The sequence below is a fragment of the Monodon monoceros genome, unplaced genomic scaffold, assembly GCF_005190385.1.
Source record: "Monodon monoceros isolate NGI ecotype Baffin Bay Population unplaced genomic scaffold, NGI_Narwhal_1 Super_Scaffold_20, whole genome shotgun sequence".
NCBI classification, from domain to species: Eukaryota; Metazoa; Chordata; class Mammalia; order Artiodactyla; family Monodontidae; genus Monodon; species Monodon monoceros.
In genome coordinates, this window is record NW_021703777.1 from 109412267 (window position 1) to 109435197 (window position 22931).

The following is a 22931-nucleotide window of genomic DNA, read 5'->3' on the forward strand; positions in this document are numbered from 1 at the left end:
GAACTGCAGTGTTCTCAGCTGTAATGTGCCCAGATTTCTGACTGACGAGACCTTGAAATAATAAATGGGTGCTGTGTTTTTTTTGTTTTCGTATACCAAAGGACCTTTATTACTTTTCCTCTAAATTCTTAAATACTTATAAAATGTCCATGCTCTAGTTATATCATTTTATAGACATTTAAAATGCATCTTCATTTATAGATATTTTACATTTAGTTCATAGAACAGATCATTTAATGGGTGCTGTTTTAAGCTGCTAAATTTGTGGTAATTTTTAGACAACAATAAAACACTAATAAGGTTTTTTGATTAGAGGAGCCCAGTGGATAATGAGAGTCTCCAGTGGATCCTGATCCTGGAATCCCCAGTCACTTATTATGAGAGCTATGTAAGCAGGAAAAGAAGGGCCAGTTTTGGGGGGAGGGATGCATTATTTCTACCTGTCACATATCCTCCAAACCAAGTAACTTAATTTTGCCTTGTTAAATCTAAACTTTGTCATATAGTACTCCTTATTAGTGTAATTTTTAGTAAGAAAGAAAATAAAAACCCAAAACCTCCTCCTCTTTAATATTATATTTAAATATTTACATATCATTTGTTAGTGCTTTTCCATTAATTTTCTTTTGGGGGGGGTTGCACTGGGTGTTAGTTGTGGCAGGCGGGCTCCTTAGTTGCAGCATGCAAACTCTTAGTTATGGGATGCATGTGGGACCTAGTTCCCTGAACCAGGGATCGAACCCACACCCCTTGCATTGAGAGCACAGAGTCTTATCCACTGCGCCACCAGGGAAGTCCCAGTGCTTTTCCATTAATTTTTAAAATCTAATGAATTACTAGCATCCTAACAAATAACAACTTTATACTACTAATGAGGGATTAGACCATATACATTATTTAATTTATAATACAATAATTTCATTTTCTCATAAAATAAAACAGAAAGTCTTTCCCCAGAAAAATGCCATACCTGGAATAAGTTCTCTTTTTATCCTCCATCTCTGGTTCTTTCTTTATGCTTATCATCATTGTGCTGACAACTAATTGAAGAAAGTTCCAGAATGACATTCTGGCCATTATGCCCATAGAAGTCTCACTATTCCCTGCTGTTTGTGGCCTTCATGTTTATTATGTAGTTAGTTATATAATAAAAGGGTTAAGTTGGTCTTGAGATCATATTGCTCCATCACTGAAGACCTTTGCAAAGAATGTAACCCCCTCCAAAAATAGGCTCCACCTGGATATTTTATTTAATGTAGGCTTAGATTGAAAGATTCTCTTTCTACTCTATTTATCTTACAACGACTTTTAAAATATTTCATCTCCTTTCTACCACTACTCCACTGAATTTGTTCTTATTAAAACTATCCTTGACCTACTTGCCAAGCCAATGGACACTTTTCTATCCTCATCCTTCTCACTTCTCTGCATCATTTGGTACTGTTGACCACTCCCACTTTATTGAGATATGACACAACCACTCTCACCTACCTGGCTTTTAGGAAGGGCTGGCTTCATGAGGGTGTGACCTGAACGGTGGCACAGGGCCCCATACTCAGGGCCTCATGCTTGGCTCTGCTGTCGTCATCTTGAAATTCTTAATAATTTTTGGACAAGAGGTCCCACAGATTATACAGCCAATCCTGTTTTTAGAGCATAATTTTGTCTTGCTTTCTCTGCTGTGATCTACACATTCTTTTCCCATCTCGTTTGTGGCCCCTCTCTTCTGGCATGAATACTGATATTACCACACTTGCTCTTTGTGACTTTTCACATCCTCCCTCGGTAATCTCTAACTACAGTTATTGTTTTTGGACAGCCTCTAAGTCGTTTACCCATACTTCTATGTCTCTCACACAGGCCTGTGAACCTAACTCCTAAATATTTCTTTCTACTTTTTTTAAAAATTTATTTATTTTATTTGTTTATTTTTGGCAGTGTTGGGTCTTCATTACTGTGCACGGGCTTTCTCTAGTTGTGGCGAGCGGGGGCTACTCTTCCTTGCAGTGCATAGGCTTCTCTTTGTGGTGGCTTCTCGTTGCAGAGCACAGGCTCTAGGCACGTGGGCTTCAGTAGTTGTGGCACGCAGGTTTCAGTAGTTGTGTCTCGCAGGCTCTAGAGCACAGGCTCAGTAGTTGTGGCGCACGGGCTTAGTTGCTCCGCGGCATGTGGGATCTTCCTGGACCAGGGCTCAAACCTGTGTCCCCTGTATTGGCAGGCAGATTCTTAACCATTGCACCACCAGGGAAGCCGGTATTTCTTTCTGCTTTTTATTTCTACTGTTATTCTTATTAATTAAGCCCAGTCATCACTGCGGTATAGACCAGTGCAGTAGTCTTCTAACTCAATTTCCTAACTCCAGTCTTGCCTTCTAATCCATCCACTACCATGATTTTCTCCTGGAATAAACCTTGTCCCATAATCCAACCTTCCTACTACAATGAGCATTCTTTCTAAAATAGTTATATGATTTTACCATATTCCTTAAAATTTTCTATGATTCCCCAGTGCTTTCAAGATAAAAGTTCAAACTCCTTAGAATTAAACACAAAGCTCTCATATTATGAGCTAACTCCTATCTTTCCAGGTAATTTCTAGCCATATATCCACCAATCTATCTGTCGCTGTGATTGCATTAAGGGTATTTCTTACGTGATCAGTCTGAATCCATGGCACCAATGTAACACTAGGCACAATATAAATGCTCTAAACATGTTATTTGAACAAACGAATGATATCAGCTTGTTTTAGCGATTTATAGTCAAGATTAGAAAATAGTCAAACCTAGAAAATAAAAATGAATATGATGGTGCAACCAGTTTTTCTAAGTGATTCATAATATACTTCTTTTATGAGTGTACATCTCACAATAATTGAGGCTTGCATTATTAGTTTTCCATCTCAAAGAATTTTTATCTTTGAAATCTTTCTAAAGCTCAACATTGTGATCATAAATGAGACATTCTATCTTTGTGTTTCCATGGCTCTGGGAATTCTACCAGAAATCGCTATTGGAGACAGATTCAACTGTTGTCCAGATAGTAGGCAAGATAAATGCCTCATTGCATCCCTCAATTAAGGATGATAAAAGTATCAGTACCCTTTTCTCTCTTTCCATTCCCAAGTATCCAATGCCCTCTTTTAGGCTCTAGAATACTGAATTTCTAACATTTTTGCTCATTTACCCTCAAACAGAATTTTACAAAAATAACCCTCTCACACATTTTTAAGTTGATATCCATCTTTTATCATCACTTTAAATAGTTGCAAAGGATCTAAGTCAGATGTTTAATAACTCTTTTAGATGTACCCAATGGAAATTATATATGCTAGTAATTTGCTGACCCCATCATCCATTTAAAAACACAGGTACAAGTTCTTGTACATGTACAAGTTTAACAACTGGAAAGTTTATATTATTCATCTCCTTTAACTTTTATTTCCTTTCCACTTTCTCCATAGAATTTTCTCCTAATATTAGTAGTTTATATGCTTGAAAGTTATTTTAATCATATTTCTTGGGAATTCCCTGGCGGTCCAGTGGTTAGGACTCCGCACTTTCACTGCTGAGGGCCTGGGTGGGGGAACTAAGATCCTGCAAGCCAAGCAGCCAAAAAAAAAAAAAAAAAGTCATATTTCTTTACAATAAAAACATGTGCATACTAAAATTAAACATTTTTAAATTTTGTTTTTATTTCCTCTGACCATAGACTTTAAGTGTTAATTTTTTAAATACAGAGTTATACATTACAAGGATTATGAATTCATAATAGATTAGAAAGACAAAAATAAATGATATATTCTGGTGAATAACTATTAAACAGAATAAGATTTTATGGAAAATGCATTTCTCAGTGAGATTTATAAGGTTTTCTCTCTTTTTATTATTTAGTTATTTATTTATTTTTTTGTGGTACGCGGGCCTCTCACTGTTGTGGCCTCTCCCGTTGTGGAGCACAGGCTCCGGATGCGCAGGCTCCGGATGCGCAGGTTCAGTGGCCATGGCCCACCGGCCCAGCCGCTCCGCGGCATGTGGGATCTTCCCCGACCGGGGCACGAACCGGTGTCCCCCACATCGGCAGGGGGACTCTCAACCACTGCGCCACCAGGGAAGGCCGATTTATAAGGTTTTTAAAAATTAGTTCATGGATGAATGTTACTGAAAGCTGGAATAAACCAGCATTCTACAAAAAAAATGCATACAAAGAAAAGAGAAACTCTTTACATAAATAAAAGGAGATAGAAAGAGTTTTGATATACAATTCATTTGGTTATTTGAACTTCTTCTAAGGTCGTATAGTAAGAATTACATAGTAATCTATCATAAAAATTTTTTTAAGTTGTCTAAATACTGAGTATTTAGTACTTAAAATACTTAGTAGCTGAATACGTAAGTAGTTTCTTTTTCTGTTTTGTTGAGAAGCAGAGTTGGAAACCAACCAGCTTGCCGAAGGATTTGTCACCCACTTATTCGTCATTCAGTTTCTCAGTTTTGGGGAACTATATCAAAAAGGCTTTACCAAGACTTATCAAATTACTACTAATGAAATGTCTTACTCCTTCACTGGAGAGGACACTTCTTTAATCCAGCAGGCTCAGAAAGGACTGAGGAAATTAAAATACTGTTGACGTCAACAACTTTTCCAATAAAATGTTGTTAAACGTTTAAATATCTTTTCATGTACTTTTGATATTATTTTGTCAAAATTTGGAGCCGCAGATTTAAATTGAAGGACGATATCCACTATATAACACTAGTTGATAGTCCTCACTGTTAAGCCAATCAGCCCAATGAGATTTTCTATGAGATAAATTCCAACTTCATTTTTTTTTAATTTTTGAATTTTATTTAATTTATTTTTTTATACAGCACGTTCTTATTAGTCATCAATTTTATACACATCAGTGTATACATGTCAATCCCAATTTCATTTTTCAATTCAAAAAACTTGGTAATATAGGTGTCCTTGTAACAATAAGCTCAATTCTGCACACTAATTCTAAAATAGATGGAGCGCCGAATGGTGCTGTAACATGAATTTCTTTTGATAATAGATCACAAACAATGTCATGTTCATTGTTTCTTACTAACGGTCTCTTTCCTCGGCTCTCAAGGGGACTGGCCCTCCATTCTGACTTAGTCCAAATAAGGAGTTTTCTTGCACTTTCTTTAGAAGAAGGAACTTTTCTGTAGTAATACAACTCCCAGAATACCTTTCACTAAAGCAATTCTAGAACTGCTGAAAGTCCCGGAGTTGAATTACACAATCAAACTCTGAGACAATAACAGCCTATGTTTTCTTTCAAATTCCTACTTCCTGAAACGGAGGCCGTTTATGAGAAACAGTATATTTCAGGGAGGTTGTGCTATAATTAACTTTTTTCAGAGTTAGATTTGCCAGTTTTATAGTGTATTTCCTCTTCTTCGAGATAAAGGTGAGTATCAGCCTTTTAATGACAAAAACTCAGTAGTAGATGTGGGTATAAAAGATGACATAGTTTTTAAGGCAGTATTTTCTTAACTTGTGACCCTGTTTCCACCTGGTGGCCTTCTCTACATTGAAATAACTTTGGAGCTCCAAGAACATTTGCACTTCTGAAAACTCCCCAGAAAGGGAGGGGGAGGGGAGAAGGACCACCTACAGCAGTAAAGTTAGGTTATTAGGAAGAGAAAAGAAACCAGCTTCTTTATTATTTTTTTTGAATATTTTATTTATTTTTGGATGCGTTGAGTCTTCGTTGCTGTGCGCGGGCTTTCTCTAGATGCGGTGAGCGGGGGCTGCTCTTCGTTGCGGTGCTCCGGCTTCTTATTGCAGTGGCTTCTCTTGTTGCGGATCACGGGCTCTAGGCGCACGGGCTTAGTAGCTGTGGCTCGCAGGCTCTAGAGCGCAAGCTCAGTAGTTGTGGAGCACGGGCTTAGTTGCCCCACGGCACGTGGGATCTTCGCGGACCAGGGCTCGAACCTGTGTCCCCTGCGTTGGCAGGCGGATTCTTTAACCACTATGCCACCACGGAAGTCCCGAAACCCCTTTCTTTTAAAGACTTAAATAATGGGTACTTCCCTGGCGGTCCAGTGGTTAAGACTCCGGGCTTCCACAGCAGGGGGCGCAGGTTCCACCCCTGGTCAGGGAACTAAGATCCCCCACGCCGCGCTGGGCGGCCAAAAAAGAAAAAAAAAAAGTTTAAAAAAGTCCTCAAGTCATGAGACTTGCTAGAACTGCTGCTAGTGAACATCTGGCTTTATTTATCACTGAATTATGATCTTTGATTACAGGAATTGGGATTACTTATTTGAAAAATTAACCTTGGGACGTTTGCCTGGAGTATATAGGTAGTGATAACAGAAACTGTCACTTTTATCATGGCCTCAATAGTTTTGCCAGGAAACAGATAAGGCTGAAAAATTGCTCTTCTCATTTGGGATGAACCCCGAGGGGAATTCTGGATGTGGAGAAGCATTATGTAGAGAGAAAGTATGAGAAATTAAAATCCTTCGTATTTCTATTCAAAAGAGTCCTTTCATTAACCAATTTTAGCATTTAAAATTAGGGGTCCGGATGACTTTTTAAAGCCACAGATTAAAACCTTTAGAATTGTTTGGAATTTGCAGGTGGGTGAGGGCGAAAAGAGAGGCAGGATCAGAAGGGAGGGGACTTTATGTCACAACATAATGGCATCTCTGTTTGCTTCTATCTCCCTCTGCCTTTTCTTTTTACTTAGTGCACCTAGTACTCTTATGAGAAACAATATTCGGTTTTGGTTGGCTGATACTTCATTGTTAAGAACATTTTTAATTCTTCACATGTAATCACTGTTGCTGTACAAGTCTATACATGATGCTTCATCATAGTCTCAAGATTCTGTTGTTTCTCCTCTTTCCTCCTTGACCTCGAATTCAAGTGAACCAAAAAGAGTATTAGTAATTGTACCACAGAAGCTGTGCACCCCTAGGTCTGAGTGGCGTGTCAGCAGATTACATGACTGTACGGTGTGCATTATTTTGGGTAAGGGTGGGTGTAGGTTAATTTACAGCTTGGATAACACAACAGATGTAAACAAAAGCCAAGTCAAGTCTTTATATCCACTGACCAAAATAATTTACTTCTGTCTTCCCACCTCCTTTGTCCAAATCCTGTCAACCTGCAGCCTCAAAAGAAACAAAACACTTTAAATTATTCTAGCAATAATTTACTCTCCACTTCAAATGTCTTTTTGAGTCTGAGATGAATTCTTCAAGTTCTTCCCCCAACAAGACTCCAAAATTTTATAGCATCCACTTGCATGAGTAGAGAGACAATAACTACTTTAAACACTAAAATATTATTTTTTGAAGTTAAAAAAAGCTATGTGTAAATTATGATGGATATTATAAAATCTCACATAAAATAATACTGTGTAATGAGCACGCCCGATTTGTTAAGCTGTAACAATCCCCCCTTAAGTGCTATGTGATCTAAGTTTGGGTTTAGAACCTGGAATTTTCCTTAAGAATAAGTGTGTGCATTTCAAAATATTTCTGAAATTCCATGGCTTCTCCCATTCCAAAATTTCACTGACCCCTTTCCCAGAACACAGCACATGTACTATTTTCCTGTCCCTTAATCTTTTGCAGAGAATGACAGCTTTTCAAAATAAAATGTTCATTGTAAATGCTTTTATTTCCTGATATTTTAAGTTCTATGGGTTGAAGAACTTTAACAGGAATGGACATTCAAACTTTTGTTGTAAACTCATTCCATATTTATGGGTTTTTTTAATTTATTTATTTTTGGCTGTGTTGGGTCTTTGTTGCTGCGCGAGGGCCTTTCTCTAGTTGTGGTGAGTGGGGGGCTGCTCTTTGTTGTGGTGCGCGGGCTTCTCATTGCCGAGGCTTCTCTCGTTGCGGAGCACTGGCTCTAGGCGCGCGGGCTTCAGTAGTTGCAGAGCGTGGGCTCAGTAGTTGTGGCTCACAGGCTCTAGAGCACAGGCTCAGTAGTTGTGGTGCACGGTCTTAGTTGCTCCGCAGCATGTGGGATCTTCCCGGACCAGGGATCGAACCCGTGTCCCCTGCATTGGCAGGCGGATTCTCAACCACTGCACCACCAGGGAAGCCCCATATTTATGTTTATTGTATTTGTTGCCGCTCTATATGGGGGACTCTGTTTCTTGTTATTGACAGTGACATCTATTTTCTCAGGATGTTGTGATTTGCTCTGTTTATAGAGTTCAGTGGAGTAGATGAATTTAAAAGTAAGAATATTATCTGATGTTATCATTCTTCTATGTCTGAGAAACAGAAAGAGATGATCATAGCTTAAATATAGTTACATATTAATATCATTTGCCCAAAGTATGGTATACAAATTACTGATTTTAGGTGTCACATATCCAAACTGAAAATTTGAGTTGTGCTTATAGTTTAATGTGCATTAAAAATATAATTAGCTTTTAAAATGTATGATTTCATGGATATTATTGCCCAGAAAGATGTTAAGTAAAAAGAAAGTGAGCCACTTTACTATTGATTTTAAGGAAATGATTAAATAACTATTACAGATAATATGCAGATATGGTCAAGATTGTGAAAGTGGCATGTAAATGGCTAAAATTTTGGAAATACTGCTGTAATGTGTTTGAGAAGTGGATATTTTCCGAACCAGTGCAATATCTTTGAACTTCACTGGTCCTTGGTGACAGAGCTCAACTGATAATACAATCTTTTGAAATTCCTAATTATAGATGTACAAAATATAGATAGATAGAGAAATGCTTTATCAAACTTTTATCAGACCTGCGGTCCTCATGAATTGTCATAAAATCGAAGAGATGCAGCATGTAGCTAATATTTTTTGAAATAAGAATCATAGAGAGGGTGAATTATCCCAGAGTAAGCATTGTAACTCCATTTTGCTGGTTTCATTGAGATACCATTATCTCTGAAGTGGGGTTCAGGTTGGGGCTGAAGGGTGGGAGTTGGGGAGAGCATCATCTAGGTCCAGGGCCATTAACATAACATGGTATGTGCCAGTGACCATTAAAATGGTCATATTGGCAGTTTCTTTTTGGGAATTCATTCTAAGGAGGAAATAATTCTACGTTAAATCCCGTGGAGACCACGTAGCTCCTATGCTAGCAGACCAGGCCGACGCTGATCTTCAGTTACTTGCTGCTGAATTTTGAGAGGTGGAAATAGCATTACAGAATCGTAGAGTTGGAAAGGACTTTAGAGACCTTAGCAACTACCCCTAATTTTATTAAAAATTTTTTTTTCTTAACATTAAAAAAATGATTTTGTATTGGAGTATAGTTGATTTACAATATTTTGTTAGTTTCAGGTGTACAGCAAAGTGATTTAGTTATACATATATCTATTCTTTTTCAGATTCTTTTCCCATATAGGATATTACAGAGTATTGAGTAGGTCCCTGTTGATTAACTATTTTATATATAGTAGTGTATATATGTTAATCCCAACCTCCTAATTTATCCCTCCCCCCACCTTTCCCCTTTGGTAATCATAAGTTTGTTTTCTAAGTCTGTGAGTCTGTTTCTGTTTTATAAATAAGTTCATTGGTATAATTTTTTAGATTCCACGTGTAAGTGATACCATACAATATTTATCTTTCTCTGTCTTAGTTCACTTAGTATGATAATCTCTAAAATCCCCCTAATTTTAGAGGTGAGTAAATTGAGGTCTAGCAGGGAAAGGTGATTTGCCTAAATTCATACAACTGGTTTGTGACAGAGCCAGAATTAGAACCCAGGTATCCTAATGCGTGATGAATAGAAAGAGCCTGGGAGCAAGAGACTTACTGTGTGGTTGGGATCCAACATGAAGTGAACAGATCACAGAGTTCAGGGAATTCATGAACAGGCAGTATCTAAAAGTCTAAGAAGCCATGAAAGCAGGTCTCTCTCCTACTCACCATAAATGACAATCTGTTCACCAATGCTGAATAAAGATAGTTAATAATAAGTATCCATTATTCATTAATGCATATTTATTGAGCATATTCTGTACAGTAGTCCCCCTTTATCTATGATTTTGCTTTCCATGATTTTAGTTACTCTCCATCCGGAAATATTAAATGAAAATTTTCAGAAGTAAACAATTCCTAAATTTTAAATTGCCCACCCTTCTGAATAGCGTGATGAAATCTCGCGCTGTCTGGCTGGGGCGTGAAGAGCGTGGATCTTCTGTTTGCGGAGTGTAGCCGCCCATTAGTCACCTAGCGGCCATCTTGGTTATCAGACCGACGGTGGCGGTATATGATAGGCAGGCGCTGCGTTCAAGTCACCATGATTTTACTGAACCGTGGCCCTAAAAAGCCAGAGTAGTGGGCTTCCCTGGTGGCGCAGTGGTTGCGAGTCCGCCTGCCGATGCAGGGGACATGGGTTCGTGCCCCGGTCCAGGAGGATCCCATATGCCGCGGAGCGGCTGGGCCCGTGAGCCATGGCCGCTGAGCCTGCGCGTCCGGAGCCTGTGCTCCGCAACGGGAGAGGCCACAACAGTGAGAGGCCCGCGTAACGCAAAAAAAAAAAAAAAAAAAAAAAGCCAGAGTAGTGATACTGGCAATTCGAATATGCCAAAGAGAAGCTCTAAAGTGCTTCCTCTAAGTGAAAAGGTGAAGTTCTCAACTTAATAAGGAAAGGAAAAACAGTCGTACGCTGAATTTGCTAAGCTCTAAGGTAAGGACGAATCTTCTGTTCGTGAAATTGTAAAGAAAGTGAAATTTGTGCTAGTTTTGCTGTCACACCTCAGACTGCAACAATTTTGGCCCTAGTGCATGATTAGTGTGTAGTTAAAAGAAAAAGGCATAAAATTTGTACGGTAAGATATTTTGAGAAAGAGACAGAGGGAGACCACATTCACATAACTTCTTTTACAGTATATTATTACAGTTGTTCTATTTTATTGTTAGTTACTGTTAATCTTTTACTGTGCCTAATTTATAAGTTAAACTTTGTCATAGATAATGTATGTAGGGTATATATAAGGTTCGGTACTGTCAACGAAAATTCACTTACCAAGTTAAGAAAACGTTAGTGTCGAAGAAAGGGAAAAAAAAATTGACTTTTGCGGTTGAGCAGGCATTCCCACCTTTGAGGAGGTCTGGTTAATGTATAATGCAGATGAACACGGCACACTAAAGGGGGAGGGAGGAGGCCCAAACGGACAGAGAGAGAGAATTTTATGCTTAAATTTTCTTGTCCTACTTTAAAATACAAATTTTATTTCATCAGTACTATTCACGGTTTCAGGCATCCACTGGGGTGTCTTAGAACTGATCCCCTGTGGATAAGGGGGGACTACCTGTATGTCAGTCTTATTGCTACAAGGCTTATATACATTATCTTACTTATATGCACTACAGTTTTGTGAGTCAGGTACTATTATTTGTCGTATTTGTTTAATAAATGGTAATAATTATTATTTCCACCTCTTGGCTGTGCTGTTAGGGTGACTCCATTACTCTACCTCATGCAGTACACTTCCTCCACCTCTAATTGCAACCATTTGCTAGAACTCTGCCAGTGTCTCTTCACATCCCTTGCAAGTGAGATGACATACCTGCCAGACCAGACTTTCCCCAGTACCTGCAGCTGTGTTTGTCCTTCAGGTGCCTTCCTGGCTTGAACAGATAACTCCAAAGGAGGTTCTGGCCTTACTCCAGGCTCCTGCATCCTGCTATTAAGTGCACTATGCCTGCCCTATACACGACAGGAGAGATCTTTTCTTAGGAAAACTTTGATAAAGGTTAACACTCACTGATGAGGGTTGGGATTAGTCATCTGTGAGAGGTGGGATGTAGGGGGCAGGCAGAGTGGTAAGGATGTCTAGTTGCAAAGTAAGGCTGAAAGAAAAACAGAAGATAACACATGCAGTAAACATCCCTAAGTTAACCATAGGACATAGTAAAAGTGCCACCAAAATATGTACAGTGTCACCATGTTTTGTTAAATCACTTCTGAATATATGTAGGCATCGTAATTGAGAGGCAAAAATCAGACTGCTTAATTATAGTCAAAGAATACTCAAATTTTGAAAACTTACACTTTTTAAAACTTCATTATGAGTATTATAACCATGCACAGAAACAATGATATCAAAATATTTATAGCGCTTATTTATTAGTGAGACCATAGGTAATTCTTATTTTCTTTTTTACCCTACTTTTTCTCCAGATTTTCTACAATAACACTTTTTGCACTCATAATAATAAACTGTTTCAAAAATCTAAATTCGTGGGCTTCCCTGGTGGCACAGTGGTTGAGAGTCCGCCTGCCGATGCAGGGGACACGGGTTCGTGCCCCGGTCCGGGAAGATCCCACATGCCGCGGAGCGGCTGGGCCCGTGAGCCATGGCCGCTGAGCCTGCGCGTCCGGAACCTGTGCTCCGCAACGGGAGAGGCCACAGCAGTGAGAGGCCCGCGTACCACAAAAAAGAAAAAAAAAAATCTAAATTCTGAAATAATATATCAGAGATTACTGTGGCACAACCTTCAAGACTTTTATAATTTAAATACTTCTTGATCAAGGCTACTGGGAAGCATCCAGTAGGCTGGTAATACCTCTCACCTGCAAGCTAGTAGCCACTGTGTGTGAAAAAGGAAGTCAGAGTGGAAAAGAAAAGCATTACTTATTATGCAACAGATTTCAGAAGTTCCACAGCATCTCAGCACCGTAATTCCCCCAAGTCACGGTTGTCAAAGGAAAAGCTTTTTAGACTGAAAGCTGTACACTTACAAAGTGAAAGGCTGAGTGAACATGAGGGAACCAAGGAGTTCCCCTGGCCAAATTTTCCCGAAAATATGTATCCCTTCCAGTCACCCCATCTGCTCCCACTCAGCGTCTTCTGAATGCACAGCTCTTCTAAGAGCTGGTCTTTCATTTCACTCTTCTGGAAGGGTGTAGGCATAAGCTGAGGCAGATCAGGAGTTCAACGTGGACATCTTGAAAGTGTGATGCTTATTGCATATCCAAGTGCACATATCAAACAGTTGAAAATATGTTTCTGAAAAGTTCAAGAGAAAAGTTTGAACTGGAGATAGAAATCAGATGACTTTTAACCAATATGTGGTATTTAAAACCATGAACTGAATGAAATCACCAAGGAGTGGATCTAGATGGAGAAAGGAGGAGGGCCAGAGACTGAGCCTTTGCACATTCCAATATGATGGGGTCTAGGAGAGGAGAGGGAACCAACTGAAAAGTCTGAGAAGGAGTGATCAGTGAGATAGTAGGAAAACCAAGAGAGTGTGGTATCCCGGAGGGCAGTAGAGGAGGAAGGGACTGTGTACATGCTGTTGGTAGGTCAACTAAGATGAGGAGTGAGAACTGACCATTGGATTTAGGTATGTGGAGTTTATCAGTGACTTTGACCAGGGCAGCTTCAGTGGAGTGATGGAACAATAGTCTGATTGGAGTACATTTAAAAGAGAATGGGAAAAGACAGGTTGAAAGCTCAAGTAGGAACAATTCTTTCAAGGAATTTTTGCTGCAAAGAGCAATAGCTACTGACGAAAGTGAAGTCAGGAGACTTTTCTCCTAAGGTGAAAGAAATAATGGCTTGTTTGTAAATTGATAAGAATGAGCCAGTGGAGAGCAAAAACTTGGTGATGTAAGAGGCAGAGGAGAGCAAAAACGTGCATCAATGTGCTTGGGTAGAGAGAAGGGTAGAATTATTGTGTGAATGGAATGATTGGTTTTACATAAGAGAATGGATTATGGTTTTCTCTGGGTACATGTCCAGTAGTGGGATTGCTGGGTCGTATGGTAGTTCTATTTTTAGTTTTTTAAGGAACCTCCATACTTTTCTCCATAGAGGCTGTGTCAATTTACATTCCCACCAACAGTGCAAGAGGGTTCCCTTTTCTCCACACCCTCTCCAGCATTTGTTGTTTGTAGATTTTCTGATGATGGCCATTCTAACCGGTGTGAGGTGATACCTCATTGTAGTTTTGATTTGCATTTCTCTAATAATTAGTGATGTTGAGCAGCTTTTTTCATGTGCCTCTTGGCCTTCTGTATATCTTCTTTGGAGAAATGTCTATTTAGGTCTTCTGCCCATTTTTGGATTGGGTTGTTTGTTTTTTTAATATTGAGCTGCCTAAGCTGTTTATATATTTTGGAGATTAATCCTTTGTCTGTTGATTCATTTGCAAATATTTTCTCCCAATCTGAGGGTTGTCTTTTCATCTTGTTTATAGTTTCCTTTGCTGTGCAAAAGCTTTTAAGTTTTATTAGGTCCCTTTTTTTTTTTTCCATTACTCTAGGAGGTGGGTCAAAAGAGATCTTGCTGTGATTTATGTCAAAGTGTTCTTCCTATGTTTTCCTCTAAGAGTTTTATAGCGTCCAGTCTTACATTTAGGTCTTTAATTAATTTTGAGTTTATTTTTGTATATGATGTTAGGGAGTGTTCTAATTTCATTCTTTTACATGTAGCTGTCCGCTTTTCCCAGCACCACTTATTGAAGAGACTGTCTTTTCTCCACTGTATATCCTTGCCTCCTTTGTCATAGTTTAGTTGACCATAGATGTGTGGCTTTATCTCTGGGCTTTCTATCCTGTTCCATTGATCTATATTTCTGTTTTTGTGACAGTACCATATTGTCTTGATTCCTGTAGCTTTGTAGTATAGTCTGAAGTCAGGGAGTCTGATTCCTTCAGCTCCCTCAAGATTGCTTTGGCTATTCGGGGTCTTTTGTACCTCCAAACAGATTTTAAGATTTTTTTGTTCTAGTTCTGTAAAAAATGCCATTGGTAATTTGATAGGGATTGCATTGAATCTGTAGATGGCTTTGGGTAGTATAGTCATTTTCACAATATTGATTCTTCCCTAATGTTCATTGCAGCACTATTTACAATAGCCAGGTCATGGAAGCAGCCTAAATGCCCATCGACAGGCAAATGGATAAGGAAGATGTGGTACATATATACAGTGGAATATTACTTAGCCATAAAAAGGAATGAAATTGGGTCATTTGTAGAGACGTGGATGGACCTAGAGACTGTCATATAGAGTGAAGTAAGTCAGAAAGAGAAAAACAAGTATCATATATTAATGCATATATGTGGAATCTAGAAAAATGGTACAGATGAACCAGTTTGCAAGGCAGAAATAGAGACACAGATGTAGAGAACAAGCATATGGACACCAAGGGGGGAAAGTGGCTGCAGAGGTGGTGGTGGGATGAACTGTGATATATGAACTGACATATATACACTAATATGTATAAAATAGATAACTAATAAGAACCTGCTGTATAAAAAATAAATAAAATGAAGTTTAAAAAATAAAACAGATAACCAACAATGACCTACTTTTTTAAAAAATTAATTAATTAAAAAGAGTTGTTACAGTGTACACTCTCACAAAGTAGTATAGGCAAGTGATTTTAGCCCTGTTTCATCCAGTGTGCTTTGTAATTTTGCAATTATCTGTTTTTATTAGTTTCACATTTCTCAGATTTATCTACCTCCATGTGAATCAGATGGTCCAAACATGTTAATGAGACCAACACTATCCATTTAATTGCTTCAGGAGGTAAGAGTTTTTTAATCACTAGTTAAGTAAACAAATCAAAGGGAATGTCCTACTGATAGTAAATCAAGACCATCATTTCCATACACAAGAGACAACATATTAAAGTTAATATTTTTACTGACATAAACAGTTCCTTGATTTTTATCTCAAGCATTTAAAAATCTATTTTGTACTCTATGACATCTCAATAAACATTTGTTGATTTTCTTTTAAACACACACACAAAGAAAAAAAAGAATGGGTGATTCATCTCTGACAGCAGATGGGAAGGCAGGGTGTGGGGTGCAGCTGCTGTTAGATTGGTAGAGGGGGGTGGGAGTCTGTGGAAATCCTCTTCTGATTGCTGAGAATGAGGGTAGAGGAGGGAGAGAAAGTGTTAAATAGGCAACTAAGAGATTGGAAGGTGAATGGACCCAAGAAGTGCAGTGTGATTGCAGCATTAGTTGCTGAAGTTCTGTTTTGCTGAAAGCCTGTTTTCGGTTTTAAGGTTCATTGGATTCACTGGCAAAATAACCACTCGTTTCACAAAAATAGCTTTAATCAATTCTTTAATGAAAGGTGATTCAACTTAATTTCAATATACAATCATTAGAAGGAAAGAAACAAGAATATTAGGGAAATGTAACAGGGTATACATCACCGAATTGGGCTGACACCTACTTCCGGATCCAAATAGCAGCTGCGAAGTCTCAAGTGACAGCAGTCTGGAGCCCCAATTGGGAAAGGTCCCAGGCCGTGCATCCACCCCACGGGTGAGACTTCAGATTGGAGTTCTGGGGACTTCCGTTTATAATTCCAGGCCGCAAATTGATATCATCAGTTTGTGTGCAAAAATGCAGCTCTGGATTCACTTTTTAAAATGCTGTTGATTTCACCATGTGAGTCACAAGATCTTCCAGACCCTGGGGGACTGGCCAGGTCCCCAGGGCTCAGGAAATTCCAAGACCCACTCCCTTATCATAAGCGCCACTTGACTTGCTAGCAGCAGTTGTTAGGTGTGCAAGCAGGGGCGGCGTAGTCCGGGCAGGGTCACAGGTCTGTCAGAGGCCTGCTTCTGCCTCTAAAGCCTGAATATTAGTTTTCCCAACAGGTTCAGAGTCAGAAATTTAAAGTGAGAACAGGTTGCACAGTTATGTTTTCTTCCCATCATTGCTCAGCTGTGTAAAAGTTGGATTTAACTAAAGTTGTTATTTTGACATGCAAATATTAAAAACAAGGGAGTCAAAGGTGTATGTGGATGGTGATTATCATGATTGACCATGGAAATTAAGCTGGTTAAAAAGAACAGACAGGACCTCAAAGGGGGTGAGGGTCTATGGAAAGGTGATAGGATCAGTGGATTAGAAGTCCCAGTGGAATGTTAGGATTGTTGGATTTGGGAGACTCAAAAGGGACAAGATGTGTGGTAGTGGACAGAGAGTGGAATACATGAATTTGAAAGTATGGAAGAATAAATTTGGTCATAACAAAGTGTAGGCTGTATGACCTTGGGAACAAATACCTAAAGTTGGGTTAAGGACAAGATCTTTGAAGAAACGATTTCAAGGAACTGAGAACCCCTCATCACTATATAGTTGAATTCTCCAAGAGTAGGTGTGGTTTGGAGAGAATAGTAAGGATCCAGGAATTAAATGCCCTGGGAGTTGGCAGTTGACAGCAACAATGAGGGACAGTGGGTGATGACATGAAATTCAAAGCTGTGGGGAGGAGGGCTGTGCAGCTTAAACAAGGAAGGAAAAAGCAAGGTCCAAAGTGGCAATAAAGCACAGAAGGCTCCTTATCCAGAACTGGTGGTTCAGGGGCTGCCCCTTGAGAGATTTTTCAAGGTGACTGAAAAATGTAAAGCGTTATGAAATGTAATATATTGCCTTTTTTTTTTTTTCCGGCCGCTCTGCTCAGCAGGCATGTGGGATCTTAGTTCCCCAACCAGGGATCCAACCCTTGCCCCCTTCAGTGGAAGTGCAGAGTCTTAACCACTAGACCACCAGGGAGGTCCTGTATTGCCATTGTTAACATATGAAAAAGTAGTGATTATTACTGCAAACTCTTTTAACAAAATTTTTGTATAAATAACCAGGGGAATTCCCTCTCTCTGGCAAGCCCCAAAAGTGATAAATAGATTTTTTTTTAAGTCGGTGAATGGGAGTTAAGAACTTCAAGAGACAAGATATCCAGTAGGGTTTTTTCTGCAAAGGCTTGCTATTTCCTGCATAACAAAATTATCAGATAGTACCACCCCTGATAGTTTAGACCTGCAATAGTGAGGTTTCTCTCCTTTATGGTTGAACTGCTTCAAAAGTCTAAGGAGAGATTTGAGACCTCCTCCTCTATTTAAGGGGCTCGGGTAAGGGGGAGACCAAAAGAGATTTGTCCCCATCAAGCACTCTGGACAGGATCTGGTCTTCCTTGATGTGATATTCCTCTTCCTTGTGTATCTAAAGTGAGGAAGAGCGATGACCAGATGTAACTTCCCCACTCTCGCTGGGGACACAGGAACATGAGTTTCCTTTGTTCTCTTACCCGGATGTTTCAGATAGCAAGCATGCAACAATGCCTATGACATAATGCAGGAAATAAAGAGTAGAGATTATTTCCTACTGTGTTTATACTTTTATTATAAGAGAGGCCTCTGAGTTTAACTTATTTTTTCTTAACTAGGAAGTTCTCCTAAATCAGAAGTGGATTGAAATCTAATAAACACGGATTTTGGGTAAGTTTTCATATAAAACTTTTGAATTAAATTCTTTTTTCCTAATGATATAGCTATATGTAGTCATTGTAGAAAATATGAAGAGGAAAATAATCAAAAAATATTACTTAGAGGCAAAAACTCAATATTTTGGTGTATTTCCTTCTGATTATTTTTAAATTATTTTCTTAAATTGTGGTAAAATGCACATAAAGTTTACTTTTGTAACTATTTTTACGTGTACACATTTAGTGGTATTAACTTACATTCACGTTGTTGTGCTACCATCACTCCCATCCATCCACAGAATTCTTTGCATCTTGCCAAACTGAAACGCTGTACCATTAAACAAACACTTTTCATTCTCCCCTCTACCCGCCCCCTGGCAACCGCCATTCTACTTTCTGTCTCTGAATTTGACAAGTCTAGGGACCTCATGTGAGTAGAATCATGCAATATTTGTCCTTTTGTTACTGGCTTATTTCACTTAGTACAGTGTCCTCAAAGTTCATCCATGTTTTAGCAGTTGTCAGAATTTCCCTTTTAAGGCTGAATAACATTCCATTGTACGTATATACCACATTTTGCTTATCCATTTATCTGTTAATGGACACGTAGGTTGCTTCCATCTTTTTTTGGCTATTGTGAATAGTGCAGATACCTCTTCAAGCCCCTGCTTTCAATTATTTTGAGTATGTACTCAGAAGTGGAATAGCTGGATCATATGATTATTCTATTTTTAATTGTTTGAGGAACCACCATACTGTTTTCCATAGCAGCTACACCATTTTATATTCCCACCAACAGCGTGCTAGGGTTCCAACTTCTCCACATCATGGCCAAAACTTTTTCTGTTCCTTTTTTTTTTCATAGTAGCCATCCTAGTGGGTGTAAGGTGGTATCTCATTGTGATTTTAATTGTCATTTCCTTAATGGTTAGTAATGTTGAGCTCCTTTTCATATGCTTATTGGCCATTTGTATATCTTCTTTGGAGAAACGTTCAAGTCCTTTGACTGTTTTTTAGTTGGGATTTTTGTGTTTTTGTTGTTTGGTGGTAGGAATTCTTTATATATTCTGGATATTAACTCCTTATCAGCTATATGATTTGCAAATATTTTCCCCATTCCATGGGTTTCCTTTTTACTCTCTTCATTATTTCATTTGATGCACACAAGTTTTTTAATTTTGATGTAGTCCAGTTTATCTAAAAGTGGGATACCTCCAACTTTATTCTTCTTTTTAAAGATTGTTTTGATTATTTAGGGTCCCTTGAGATTTTATATGAATTTTAGGGTGGATTTTTGCTGTCTCTGGAAAAAACATCATTGGTCCTCAGTGACTTTTTAAAATATAATTGCTATCATACTGTATGAACTATTTTATATTCTGCTTTTTCTTAACATTGTATAATATAGTTATCCCATTAAAAAATAAACATTAGTTCTTTTTATTGAAACACTTCATGAACATACTGTACAGTGACTACATAAAGGAGAATATAAAATGGAAGTATAACTGAAAGATTAGAAAACATTTATGCCTCAAATTATGTGATATCTGTATACTTTTCAATACTATAATCATAAAAGTGAGAAAAATTTGATTTGAGACATGTCAGAGTGTTAGGATGCAATATTTATACTGTGAGTAGGAAGGAATGACAACCAATTGTATTAGTTTAAAAGACTGTTAAAATATATACTTATATTACTTTTGACCAAATACAACTCGAATTCATTTATTTACTCAGCAAACATTACTGAGTCTCTGTAGTTTTTGAAGCCCTGGAGACCTAGATATACATTAGATACGGTCTTCACCCTCAGGGAAAGGCAATAAATACTAAAATTTCATGGAAGTCTAGTATGTGTCATGAGCCATGTGAGATCTTAGTACCCTGCCCAGGGATGGAACCCGCGCCCCCTGCAGTGGAAGCATGGAGCCTTAACCACTGGACTGCCCGGGAATTCCCTCACTTTCTTTTTTAATCTTTGCATTAAACCTATGGGGAAGCAGTGTTAGCCCCATTTAGAGATGAGGAAAATAATGTTCATTTCATAAAAGCTGACCAAAACAATAAAATAATTTGGAAATTGCCTGACGGTCCAGTGGTTAGGACTCTGCGCTTTCACTGCTGAGGGCCTGGGTTCGATCCCTGGTCAGGGGATAAGATCCTCCACAAGCTGCACGGTGCGGCCAAAAAAAATAAAATAATTTAACAACAAGGTCCTACTATATAGCACAGGGAACTAACTATATTCAATATCCTGTGATAAACCATAACGAAAAGAATATTAAAGAATGTCCATATGTGTATAACTGAGTCACTTTGCTGTACAGCAGAGATTGGTACAACATTGTAAATCAACTGTACTACTTCAATAAAAAAAAATTAAACATTAAAAAAAAAAAAGCTGAGCTACCTGTTGAAGGTGACACAGAGAATGAGTGGCAGAACTAGAATACAAGCTCAGGGCTGTCTGTGTCCACAGCTCATGCCCTTTTCACTCTCCCAGGTTGCTTTTCAGCGATGATGACCTAGCACAGGAGACAGGAGTATATACAGCTAACTGTAACATGAACAAAAAACTGTGATAGCAATTCTGCTAGATAAGAGTCAAGAAAGGCTTTAGGGGGATGGCATTATAATCTAAGGCTCGAAAATGAGGATTTCATTAAAGGTGGGGAGAGTAGCATTCATTCATTCATTCATTCATTCACTTATCTGTTCATAAACCTGCACTGAGCTTCTCCTGTGTGTTAGTTACACAGCTAGCTCCAGTTGTGTGCTGGAGATTCAAAAGAGAACCAGTGAGACACTGGCCACTCTCAGGAGTCACAGTCTCTGGGAAGACAGTTAAGTAACTGATGTATGACAGAGCCTCGGACCAAGCTCTGCCACAGAGTCAAAAACAAAGTGCTGGGGGATGCTATTCCAGGATACTAAGGGCAAGTGCTCAGTGGCAGAAACTATGCTGCACTGTATGTAGTGCTGAGCGTGGCAGGTTGGACTCTCCATGCCAAGATCAGAGGCTTGGACTTCATCCTATAGGCAACAACAAGCCAACAGACATTTTTAAGTAGAAAAGTGACACAGTTCTGTTGTTAAGAAGCTATCTGGCAGTCCATGAAGAGTAGAATGTGGAAATGGGGGAAGAGATGGGTAGCAGGAAAACCAGTATAGAGGCTAACAGTCTGAACTGGAGAGGACCCAGTACAGGCAGCAACAGGAGAGACAGAGAGCGTGGAGACCACATTTATGAGAAGTTGGCAGACCTCCTCGACTGTAGGATGTGTAGTGAGAATAAGGTAGGAGTCAAGAGAATAGTGTGAACAGAGGATTCAGGTGATATGTATGTTCAGAACCACTGCATTATTTGAAAGTGAAGGTCCTATGGAGCATTTCATAAATAGATAATACTCTTTTGAATTATCAGTATTTCTTTCATATATTTAGTCATTCTAAAATACTCTAATAGTTTAATAGATTTTTTTCTCTCAAGCAATTTAAACATGCCCTGCAGTGCTATTTACACTGTTAATTTGGTTAGCAAACTCTTTCTCCGTAGTACAAGTGTAATTTTTATTGTTGTTATATTAAAACATCATAGAGATAAAACAATGGATTAATTTTTTTTCTATAATGAAATTCAAAAAGATTAATGGATTTTTACTGAAATGGAGTTAAAAGAAGATTATTGGTGAGGTAAATATGTCACATTTTAATGTTTCAAAATGTTTTCCATTTTCTCACATCATTACTCAGTCTTGTAATTTATTAGTATCTTTTTTGTTCTGTGGAGTGCAATATTTGTTTTCATTAAGTAAAAATATACATCTAGTTATCTCATGTGCCTGTGCTGTTATGTGCCACCAGAAGAGGGCGGCAGTGAGGCGTTAGAAAGAATAAATTTACAGGCTCTTCAATTGCTGAAAGACAGTTAAGATCATGATGTGAATGAAGAAAACATTTGTTCGGCAGACAACCTAATTAACTGACTCATTTTCTGAGCCAGAGACTATGACATAAACATTGTCACAGAATTTTCAGAAAATCTGATGATGATCTTATAAAGCAATACGGTAATAAATTTGTGGAAATTTCTGTTAAGATTGGTGAGGATCGACACTAAGAGATACTCTGAAAATTTTACATCAGTTTGCAAGGAGGAGATTGGAGGATGAATTAAAAGTAAGCATGTTGTTTCTGTCATTTCAACAGTGTAGGCAGAGAATGTAATAGTTTATAGAGACAATAAAAGGCATTATCTTCTTTGAACATTATAGATATTCCTGAAATAAAAAGAAACATTTCGAACTTATCAAACATGCAGTAAGCAATGCATACGACAAATTGACTAAGAGAGGTTGCCCAGACTTATCCGGTATCTTCTTTTATAAATATTTAACAACCACAAATTTTTTTTATTGAAGTATAGTTGATTTACAATGTGTAAATGTTGTGTTCTGATGTACAGCAAAGTGATTCAGTTATACATATATATATACCTTCTTTTTTTAATATATTATTTTCTATTATGGTTTATCACAGGATACTGAATATAGTTCCCTGTGCTATACAGTAGGACCTTGTTTTCTTTTTTTTTTGATTGTTCATCTTTTATTATTATATAGCTTAGTAGTGGAAGAAATGATTGTGGTCAGTACATGTATGAAAATTATGAAGGTCATGGTTTAGATAGTAGGACCTTGTT

At 38.3% G+C, this 22931-nt stretch overlaps 1 protein-coding gene across 5 annotated transcripts in view; it reads left to right on the plus strand.

The window, feature by feature from the left end:
- The first annotated feature begins 10209 nt into the window (after window positions 1-10209).
- ALPK1 (alpha kinase 1) overlaps window positions 10210-22931 on the plus strand; it is a 116046-nt gene continuing 103324 nt past the window's right edge. For all 5 annotated transcript variants that reach the window (XM_029235607.1, XM_029235605.1, XM_029235606.1 and 2 more), the window contains exons 1-2: window positions 10210-10668; window positions 18185-18236. The gene's annotated coding sequence lies outside the window, so the exon portion shown is untranslated. The remainder of the gene's footprint in view (window positions 10669-18184; window positions 18237-22931) is intronic.